This window comes from Rhipicephalus microplus, chromosome 1, assembly GCF_043290135.1.
Source record: "Rhipicephalus microplus isolate Deutch F79 chromosome 1, USDA_Rmic, whole genome shotgun sequence".
Taxonomy (NCBI): Eukaryota; Metazoa; Arthropoda; class Arachnida; order Ixodida; family Ixodidae; genus Rhipicephalus; species Rhipicephalus microplus.
The window spans coordinates 45,682,053-45,693,493 of NC_134700.1; the positions used below are offsets into that span (position 1 = coordinate 45,682,053).

Here is an 11,441-nt window from a genome sequence, read left to right on the forward strand (position 1 = left end):
CAATTACTATGTCTGATCCCGGTTTTATCCGAACAGAAAGTGCTCACTTGCAGGGCGACTCAAGCCACAGGTTCCTTCAGTGCCTCACCTGGAGGCGTGCCGAGCACGACAGTAACTGGAACTCAGCGGGCCCCAGATTCCCCGTGAAGGCGAATCTGGGGCCCGCTCTTCTAACTGCGTTGACTGGGGAGTGGTTTTGGCCTCTCTGTGAAGCGGCGAGCAGTGGATTGCAGCACTTGTATCCAGCTTCTTTCATAGGTCTGCCAGAGGAGCTCTCTGCATAGGCACTCGTGGGCATCAATAGGCCATAAATGCGGTGTTACTCATGAGCTGGACCTTCAATGCGGGGCAGGTTGGTGGACGCCTGAGGTGCAGCTTCGAAGTGGTGTAATTCGTAAACGCCGAGCATGGTAGAGACTCCGCAGGCAGGTAGTGTGTAGTTGTAACCAAGCATTCGGCGAAAGAAGCTAATCAACTTGGCACGTGATTTCAACCAGGCCTGGTGCCAGATGCCTTCGTAGCCATGCCATGCCTTGGCTGCACCGCGAAGGCGGTCGATGGCAATTACCCATTTTCAGTCTTCCGGCCAAGTACGGAGGGCGCCGAGTAAGCTGGTGGTCTCAATCCACCGAAAGACGTCTTGCAAGCCGTGAAACTCCGGTATCGCCCAAATCACCGGTGATCTGACTCTTACTCTTAAAAGTTCTATGCTATTGTGCCACGCATCCTCTGACAATAACGCAAGGGCAAACAAGGAAAAAGAATCGGAGAAGAGTGTAAGACGGAAGGTCGAAGCGATACCGTACCAACTCAAGGTATCGCATGGCATGAAAAAGGTGGTGGAAAGATACAGAGTCAATTTGGTTTCTTAAGTGCCTTGCAAGTTAATGCCTTGGTGTGGCATGTCAAATGCGAGCAAAGTAGACAATGGAAGACGAGATGTTAAGCATAAGCGTGCGTATGCATCCGGTATAACGAGAGTGGTCTACGAGTTCCACCTGACCTTTTGAATGGTTTGTGTGGGGCAGATTGGAAGGTGCTATAATATGCGTTTGACGGAGCATGCTAATTCATTAGGGGATGGAAGTGGGAGGCATCCACCAGTTCATTGTGGCACATGCGTTCAAGGATGCAAGCCCAACTTCAGCAGTACCAAGGTGTTAGGGCGAGCCAGGAGCCAAAGAGTAAAAGAAATCTTGTAGGCATTTCGGATAGCTAAACACGAGCCTGATAAGTGTGTCAGTGACTCATACGTGTATTTGTCTAGCAAAGAGCGAGATTTTATTTCAGTAGATAGATATCTTTAAACTTGTCATGTGGTCATGTTTGTCAATGCGCATGCGTTTAGTTTAAAAAAAAAGTACCTTACTTTTCTAATAAAGAAGTTCTTAGTCTGTGATCGTCCTGTACACTTCGTTCTCGTGTCCCATTTTTACCACAGTTATAGGTTTCCTAAAGATTGCAAAGCGGAAGGCAAGCTCCCGAAGTTCAAAAGCACCAAATGGTCCAGTCGCTGTGATAGGTACATGAGTAGAGTACATTGAAGAGCTCCGTGCTATTGTTGGGTGAGGCGCCCGATGAACCATCGGCGTAGTGCATGACGTATCGGCGTTGTGCATAGAGTGCATGGAGTGCCTGCGTTACAGTAAGCGTCCCCGCGACATCAAAGTATACCTTACGGGACAGCAAGTTCCTCGCCCTGGTCAACGCGACCAATCACGATGACCATTACCTCGCTGATCCACGTCGCTTAGCTTCTCCTCGTCATCCAAGGCTCCTTTTTTAAGCCGTCACCGAGTCCCCGCAGGGGAAACTAGGAACCGCGGCTCCTGGGGATGAAGCTGCGTCCCAACAAACTGTAAAAGAGCCTCCCTCGATGCAAAGACTTGACGATGACCATTCTCATTTTTTTTTCGTTTCCCAAAGTCATAAGAATGTTTCTGTCGACATCACCTTACACGTCAACAACCACGTTGTCACTGCCCTAGTGAACACCGGTGCTGATTATTCGGTTATGAGCCAGCGCCCTGGCATATTAGCTGAGAAAAGCAATTACACCATGACAAGGATGCCCATTGCGGACGGCAGGCGGCCACCTCATCACGCCAGCTGGAATGTGCACAGCCCGTGTTCGAGTTCGTGCTTCGACGTTCACAGGGTCTTCCCTCATATTACCAATGTTTTGCCGTCCACTCTTTCTGGGATTAGACTTTATTTGCGAATACGGCGCATTTATTGACCTACGAGACTTGCTGGTGTCGTTCAAGGACCCGTTTCATCCTGAACCTAAAAATGCCCACTTATTCAAGACTGCCCTACGTGTATCCTCTGAGCCTGTGACTCGGCCTCCCTGCAGCAGCCGCTCTGTCAGCGTTGAATGAGACCAAGGTGTCCCCAACGCTGTAATAGTGGACTCTGACGAAATTTGTCTCTACTTATTGCACAACAAATCTGCGTTGTCCGTGGCATTGTTCAGCCCAGGAGGAGGCAGGCTTGCCTAATAGTCGCAAGTTTTAGCGAGGAGTACCGCCATCTTACAAAAAGCATTGCGATCACAATACTTGAGAATATTGCCGACGTCCCTGGTCCCGCATCATTAGCTAACCCTTCGTCGTGCTACAATTCTGCCATTGCATTCGCGAGTACTCTCGACGTAAACCAGGGTGTACCATCCGCATAACGAGAACGTGTTTTTGGGACTGCTTCACTACAACTTCAAAGGTGAACCATACCCCGTTTGCCAAGCATCATATAATCACCAAGCCTACAGAGAAACCCGTTCGACAGCACGCCTACAGAGCCTGGCAAAAAGAACAAGATGCTATACGCCAACAACTCCAGCATATTGTCACGTAGCCGCGACGATGAAGGAACGTGCACGACAGGATCGGGAGCAAGCCGTAACAATCTTTTATTTCACTGGGCTGACCTGCGCCCGAAAGAGACAAGTGAACCGCCGTACAGCTGGCGAACTACTACACCGATGCCCACGGCTGCCCTCGGCTTATTCGCGAGGGGCGTTTTCCGATAAAAACGCGGCACGAAGATAAGTTTACGGATCATGCCTTCATGATTGAGCGCAGATACACACTAGCCACGTGCGCCACAAGCAAAGCCATAAGGATGGGAAGTGATTGCGGCATTACTCCCCTTTTAAATAAGCATAGGCCCGATGCTTAAAAGAGCAAACATTGAAAACCGAGAACAGTGTCATAAGAACACACGAGAACAAAAAGGAAGATCAAAATTCACAGTTGTCATTGCAAACTGTAAGGTCTATTACCGCGTGTAATAAGGTTTAAGGCGCACGACATGCACAAGTTCTGAGTTAGCGGGGCGCCGTTGAGGTGTCGTCGCGCCATCGGGGACAACTTCATAGTCCAGTTCACTAACATGACGTATGACCTTGTAAGGTCCAAAATAACGGCACAACAACTTTTCGCTGAGTCCTCGGCGGCGAATGGGTTCCAAATTCACACGCGGTCACCGGGTTTGTATTCCGTATGGCAGCGGCGTAAGTTGTAGCGTCGAGCGTCGATGGACTGCTGTTCCTTAATCCACAGGCGTACAAGTTGTCGGGCTTGTTCGGCACGTTGAAGGTAGGTGTCGACGTTGTGGTTCTCTTCTGTGACATCTGGGAGCATGGCGTCCAACGTTGTAGCTGCCTCTCTGCAGTAGACGAGGCTAAAAGGCGTCATGCGCGTGGTCTCTTGTATTGCAGTGTTATAGGGAAATACGACGAATGGAAGGATGCTGTCCCAGGTTTTGTGTTCAGCATCGACATACATGGCAAGCATGTCAGCGATAGTTTTGTTCAGCCGTTCCACGAGGCCGTTTGTCTGCGGATGATACGCAGTAGTCTTCCGGTGGCTGGTTTGACTGTGGTGAAGGATAGCTTGCATTAGCTCTGCTGTGAACGCTGTTCCCCTGTCCGTGATGAGGACCTCGGGGGCACCGTGTCACAACAAGATGCAGCTGACAAAAAACTTTGCGACCTCCTCTGCTGTTCCGTTCGGCAAGGCTTTTACTTCGGCATAACGGGTGAGGTAGTCAGTTGCTATGATTATCATTCTATTGCCAGAAGTTGATGTCGGAAAGGCACCGAGAAGGTCCAATCCAATCTGTTGGAAATGCTTTGATGGGGGTGGTATGGGGTTCAGCAACCCGGCTGGCCTGGTCGGTGGCCTCTTTCTTCGTTGGAATTCACGGCAAGTCTTTACGTACCGCGCGACGTCAGTGGGCAGCCATGGCCAGTAGAATTTCTCTTGGATTCGGCGAAGAGTGCGCGCATATCCAAGGTGTCCAGCAGTCGGTTCGTCGTGGGAAGCCTGTAGAATTTCTTCTCGAAGGTTGCTGGGAACGACAATAAGATACGTAGTTTCATTGGGCACAAAGTTCTTCTTTACGATGATGCTGTTTTGAAAACAGAAGGATGAGAGTCCGCGTTTGAATGATGCAGGGGGTGATGAAGTTTTGCGTTCCAGGTATTCATGGAGACGCTTGAGGTCAGGGTCCGCGCATTGCTGTTGCGCAACAGTGCTGCTACTGATAGATCCAAGGAAGCTGTCATCGTCGTCGTCGTTCTTTGGGGCTTCATCGACAGGGACCCTTGACGAGCAGTCTGCGTCCAAATGCTTCCTCCCAGACTTGTATGTTACGGTGACATCAAATTCCTGGAGACGAAGACTCCATCGAGTGAGGCGGCTGGAGGGATCTTTCAAATTTGCAAGCCAGCAGAGGGCGGGATGGTCACTCACAACCTTGAATGGTCGTCCGTAAATGTAAGGACGGAATTTCGATGTCGCCCAAATGATTGCCAGACACTCCTTCTCAGTAGTTGAATAGTTACTCTTCACCTTCGACAGCGAACAGCTAGCGTATGCGATCACTTTCTCGAACCCGTTGCTTTTCTGGACAAGGACCGCGCCTATGCCCATGCTGCTTTCGTCGGGATGAATTTCAGTTTGGGCATCTTCGTCGAAGTGTGAAAGGATGAGAGGGGACTGTAAACGACGCTGGAGGTCCTTAAAGGTTTTTTTCTTGCGGCGCTTCCCATTGAAATGGTACACCAGCCTTTCTTAGCTTCGTCAAAGTTTCAGCTATGCATGAAAAATTTCTCCCAATCCTTCTGTAGTAAGCACACAAGCCAAGGAACCTTCGTAGGGCTTTCTTGTCTGTCGGCCGCGGAAATTGCTCGATAGCGGACGTCTTCTGGGGGTCGGGTCGTACACCGTCTGGGCTGATGATATGGCCAAGAAATAACAGCTCATGATATGCAAAACGGCACTTCTCAGGCTTTAGGGTAAGTCCTGAAGACTTGATTGCATTGAGTACGGCCCTCAGTCTTCGCATGTGTTCATCGAAGGTTGCCGCAAAGACTACGACGTCGTCGAGATACACGAGGCAGGTTTGCCATTTCAGGCCTGCCAATACCGTGTCCATTACTCGTTGAAATGTTGCCGGTGCGGAACAAAGCCCAAATGGCATGACCTTAAACTCAAATAACCCGTCCGGAGTGATGAAAGCAGTCTTTTCTCTGTCCTTTTCGTCGATTTCAATCTGCCGATATCCGCTTTTGAGGTCCATGGACGAGGAGTACTTGGCATGACAGAGTCGGTCTAGGGTGTCGTCTATCCTTGGGAGCGGGTAGACATCTTTCTTCGTTATGTTGTTTAGCCTGCGATAGTCGATGCGGAACCGGAGGCTTCCGTCTTTTTTCTTTACGAGAACGACTGGTGCTGCCCAAGGGCTTTTCGAAGGTTGAATGATGTCATCGCGAAGCATTTCGTCCACTTGTTGCCGAATTGCTTCAAGCTCTCGCGGCGACACACGGTACGGGCTTTGGCGAAGAGGTCGGGCGTGCTCGCTGGTTATGATCCGATGCTTGGCAATTGGTGTTTTCGGCACCTTGGACGAGGTTGCGAAACAGTGAGCGTAGCTTTCTAGGAGAATGCGGATCTGATTTTGCCTGTCGCTGGGAAGCTCAGGGTTGATGTCGAACACAGGCGGCTGGTTTTGCATTGACGAGTCTTGGTGGGATTGGTCGGAGATGGCGAACGTGCCTGGAATGTCCCCTACTTCATCTAAGAAGCCAATCGTGCTGCCTTTGTTGAGGTGTCGGCGTTACCTGCCGAAGTTGGTTACGAGCACGTCAGCTTGTCCATTCTTGATGTAAGTGATGCCTCTGGCGATGCCAAGCTGTCGGTCTAAGAGAAACTGCCTGTTTCCCTAGATCACGCCTTCAACATCCTCGGTGTTGCCTGTAACCACTGTATTATGACGCTTGACCTTGGTGGGATGCTTACTTCTTCATCTAGAACACGCAGGATGGCGTGGTGACCTAGGGTGGTCTTCGACTGAATGGTTTGGCCCGTGGAAAGTGTGATCTGTCTTGATTGAAGGTCGATGATTGCTCGGTATTCGGTCAGAAAATCCATGCCCAAGATGACATCGCGGGAACACTGCTGCAGGACTATGAAGCACGCTGGGTAAGTACGTCCACTGACAGTCACTCGTGCTGTGCATCGTCCCGTTGGCAACACGAGATGGCCTCTGGCTGTGCGGATCACGGGACCATCCCATCTAGTCATTACCTTCTTTAGTTGCTCTGCGAAGGCTCCGCTTATTACAGAAAAGTCGACTCCTGTGTCGATAAGGGCTGTTACACTACGGCCGTCTATAAGTAGGTCTAGGTCAGAGATTCTAGATCTCGAGTTGGACGTCAGTCTTGGTGTCGAATCACGGCTTCTGCGAGTGCTGCAAGTGCGGTTGGGGCGTGCCATCGAGCTTAGTGCGAGGTGTCGTCGTAGCAGCCGTGGTGTCTCCGTCGGGGCGCTATCGTCGTGCGGTATGATCAGTGGAGGTTCTTCGTCTATTCGCCGGCAAGCAAACTCGCCTCCAAAGGCTGCTTTACTCAGTTTCCCCTACGAGGGCTCGGGGACCTTTCTCGCGCTGCCGCCGCGTTGCCACGGCCTAGCGATGTGTAGCGGCTGTATGGCGGTGATGATGATCGTGATGGACGGGTGGGCGGATACTCGGCACGGCGCAAGTAGTCTTCAGCTTCACGTGGTCGCTGTCCGGGTCGCGGTCGTGGTGCGTTGAAGGCAAAACCACGAAATGCCATGCGTTTGTAAGGGCAGTATCTGAGGATGTGGCCTGGCTCACCGCAGTGAAAGCATAGTGGGCGTTGTTTGTCGGGGGTTCTCCAGAGGTCTGCTTTTCGCGGCGCTTCCAAAAAAACAGGTAAGTGGACGGGTGACTGCGATCGCTGGGGTGGTTCGTAATGCTCACGGCGCATGTTGGTGGTACCCCTTGGGCTGCGTACTGCAGCAGCGTAACTTATTCCCTGGTTTTCTTGACATGGAGTCGCCGTCCGAGAAACACCCAGAGCAATGCGAACTTCGTCGCATATGACATCCGTGAGTGACGCTTCTGGAGGCTGCGAGGGTGATGGTATAAGTAGCCGCAGCTCCTCGCGGACGACTTCGCGTATTATTTCACACAAATCGCTGGTACTTGCAAACGTTGCTTGAGGGTCCATGGAAGCTATGTGCACTGTACGGTTGTACTGGCGGTTTCGGGAATTAAGGTCTTCTCAATGGTGGATGCCTCTTGCGTGAACTCGGCAATGGTTTTCGGCGGGTTGCGAACTAGGCCAGCGAAAAGGGACTCTTTTACTCCTCGCATTAGAAGCCAAACCTGCTTTTCCTCTGCCATGTTCGGATCCACACGGCGGATGAGGAGGTTCATTTCCTCGACGTATATAGGCACAGTTTCGTTAGGCTTTTGGATCCTCGATTGTAGCAGAATTTCAGCCCTTTCTTTGCGCAGCATGTTGGCAAACGTCCTCAAGAAATCAGTCTTGAACACCTCCCACGTAGTCAAAGAGGCCTCGTGGTTTTCAAACCACGTTTTAGCGGGGCCGTCGAGTGCGAAGAAAACGTGACTCACCTTCATCTCGTCATCCCATTTGTTTAGTGAAGCCACCCGAGTGAATTGGTCGAGCCAATCTTCTGCATCTTCTGCAGGCGAGCCGTGGAAGGTTGGAGGCACTCGAGGCTGTTGCAAGATGACAGGGGTGGGCGCAGCTGGTAGGCTCATGGTTGACGTCGAGTCTTCTTTTTTCTGTTGAGTGTACTCCGGTAGTGTTCCGGGTTCCGGTGGCAACCCTTGTAGGCGGCGGCTACTGCGAGTCGCGTCGCTGCTTTTGGGGGCCTCGTCCTTCCGTGCAGCTGTCGGCTCAGGGACCTGGTGCATACCCCGCACCTCCACCAGTTGTCACGTAGCCGCGACGATGAAGGAACGTGCACGACAGGATCGGGAGCAATCCGCAACAATCTTTTATTTCACTGGGCTGACCTGCGCCCGAAAGAGACAAGTGAACCGCCGTACAGCTGGTGAACTACTACACCGGTGTCCACGGCTACCCTCGGCTTATTCGCGAGGGGCGTTTTCCGATAAAACGCGGCACGAAGATAAGTTCACGGATCCCGCCTTCATGATGGAGCGCAGATACACACTAGCCACGTGCGGCAAAAGCGAAGCGATAAGGATGGCAAGCGATTGCGGCAATATGCTCGAAGACCACGCCATCTAGCTATCAACCAGTCCCTGGGAATCCCCTGTTGTGTTTGCAAAAAATGGTACCCTGCGATTTTGCGTTATTTACCCAAAGTTGAATAAGATCACGAAGACGTATGTCCTTTAGCACGAATAGATGACTCGCTGGACCGTATTGGTAACGCTCGTTACTTTTCTCTCGTGGATCTACGCAGTGGCTATTCGCGAATTTCTGTTAATGAGCGCGACCGCGAAAAGATTGGCTTAATTACTCGGGACGGACTCGTATGAGTTCGAAGTACTTCTCTTCTGCTTATGCTCGGCACAAGCTACTTTTCAAAAAATGATGAGCACGGTTATTAGTGCCATGAGCCCTAATGGCCCTGTTGTCTTGTCTACCTCGACGATGTGGTGGGCTTCTCGGACACGCTTAAGCAACACGTCCAGCGCTTACAGTCAGTTCTTCAGGTGTGAACTGTAGCACGAACTATATATTCTGTTAAGAAGGAATTTAGCGAGAAAAATGTCAGAACTTATGATTTTTACTTCCGAATAACATTTCTGGCGTTGCTAAGCAACAACCACAAACAATTCTGGAGCGCCGTTATACTGAAAGAACTAACAACTGATTCTTATGATTGTTTCACATCTGTTTTCACTCATGACAACCTCGTTGTTTCTCCATGTTCACAACAGCCTCTAGGTTCAAATATTAATAATTTAGTTTCAAATTAGGAGTACCTAACTTGATTTTAAGATTAGATTTCGAAAAGACAGGTTGTCCGGACAATACAGACAATAAATTCCTCACTAGATATTGATTATATACAAGTTGCTATTCAACTATCATTTTTCAAAAATTCTTTTCAGCCTCCAATGTCCTTCAAACATAGAAGTCCGCTGAAGTTTTCCATCAACTTAATTCGGGAAACAAACTGTCTTCACTGAATTGGAGACTGATTTCCCTTACATGTCATTTATTTCGAATTCTCGAACACATAATATACAAACACACAACTGCATTTCCCGACGCAAATAGCAATTCTCAGCATAATTTTTGACGTCGTCAAAGCACCCTAACCCAACTTAGTGAATTCACTCATAATATTATCGCAGCTCTCGATGTAGGCGACCGAAATGACGCGATGTTCATTGAGTTTTGCAAAGCACTCGATGCGGGTTAAGGGTGCGAAACTCCCTATACTTCCCATCTAAACGCTCTCGCATGGTGATACGCAGCGGCAGCACTGCTTTTACCTTTTGTGGTTCCCGGGCATCCTACCGAAAATCTCGAACAGAAAATTTCTTTCATGACGTCACTGGTGAGGGCATGAAATAGAAGGACGAAAAAAACGAGAGAAGGGGGGTTGCCGCGGAAGTCTTCCTGTCCCACTTCGCATGCAATCGCTCGTGTGCTCGTGCGCTCGTTCTTTCTTTCATGTCCGGTGGCCACTTGGGCGATGCGTCCACTCATACAATTTCGTTATTCATTTTATTTAAATTTTGTTCTTGTGTTATGAAGATGCGAAAGATAAACTGACACATTTTCAGTAAGACGGAGGTCGATCAGCACAAATAAAACTAACTATTTTTCTGCACGTTTTGTGAATGAAAACAGACAAACACGTAGGAGGAAAGTGTCCATCTATAAAATCAGCTTTAACTTACAACTGACATACGCACATAATGAGCAACCATTCAAACCAGGATATCCAAGCCAATGAAAAAATTATCAACAATCACGAGCAGGACATGTCGTATTTGACTTAATCACGTTTGTTCAGATGGCGCGCATACTTTTTTTTACAGAACTTGAGTACCAAGCGAGGCTGAAGTTCAGAGGCACGGAGGCACTTGAAGCGATCAGAAGTATTCCAAAAAGAGAGTCGCTGAAACCAGTGTTCCAGCAAGCTGACTTGAACTAGTCAGAGCAACAGCGTTGCCTTGACGAAGAAAAGTTCACTTGTCAGGACGTTGACTCAATCGTCATTCGGTGTAATAACTTTTAGTAGAATTTGGTCCATCACGTCTAATTGTGTGGCAGTATAAAAAGTAAACACTCACAAATTTTCAAATCATAGATAAAAAAATTTCATGAAAAGAAGTCGTCCTGATGGCGCACATGTTGTACACTTATATAAAAAAATATTATGCCTTAAGGGCAAGGCTATGTTGCAGTAAAAAAATAATAAAGCAGCCTATAATTACATAACATCATTTGAACTATACGTTAAAAGTAAAAGAAGCTAAAAAGCTAAATAGGAATATGTAGCCGAGAAAACTCGGATTAAAGCCTTTCAATAAGCGCATTTTCCCGACAGCAGCTTGGTTGACCTATTAGTCAAGTGACATTGCACTTCTGTCAGTCCATCCAGGCTTGCAGAGAACTGGGTTTACTCATATACTCAGGCAAAATCAACACCTACTCAAATAATGGGTCTAAATTTTTGTGCTCACCCATTGCCTGTACGAAACGTTGATAAACCTTCACGGAACTAGAAAACTCCGGGTTCACACGCCGCACCGCCGCAGAAAACATGTGTGATCCGATTAGCCATTTCCGACGAATGCGTGGCTGACTTGTTCGGCGTAGCTCACGGTGGCGTCCATCCTCTGCCCACCACAACTTGCTGTCCTTATCTTTCTCGTAGTTGCCGCATGATTGCCGCGCCACCACCGAGCGAGATAACTGAGCGCAATCCAACTTCTAACAATGTTGAGCGTGGGGCGAGAAGCAGTGGAGGCAAGCACTACCAACTCAACTCAATCACTTTACGCGCTTCGCCTTATTTAAAATTAACTAAATTAAGTATAAGATAAACTTATAAACAAATAAGAAGTTTTTAACAGGGGCTTCAATTTTTTATTTGTATATACTTGTG

At 49.0% G+C, this 11,441-nt stretch overlaps 1 long non-coding RNA gene across 2 annotated transcripts in view; it reads right to left on the reverse strand.

Moving 5' to 3' along the window:
• The window catches only part of LOC119177747 (uncharacterized), a 93,760-nt gene extending 82,583 nt beyond the window's left edge, over positions 1 to 11,177 (reverse strand). For both annotated transcript variants that reach the window (XR_012883835.1, XR_012883834.1), the window contains exon 1: positions 11,017 to 11,177. This is a non-coding gene — a long non-coding RNA (uncharacterized LOC119177747). The remainder of the gene's footprint in view (positions 1 to 11,016) is intronic.
• Positions 11,178 to 11,441: the final 264 nt, after the last annotated feature.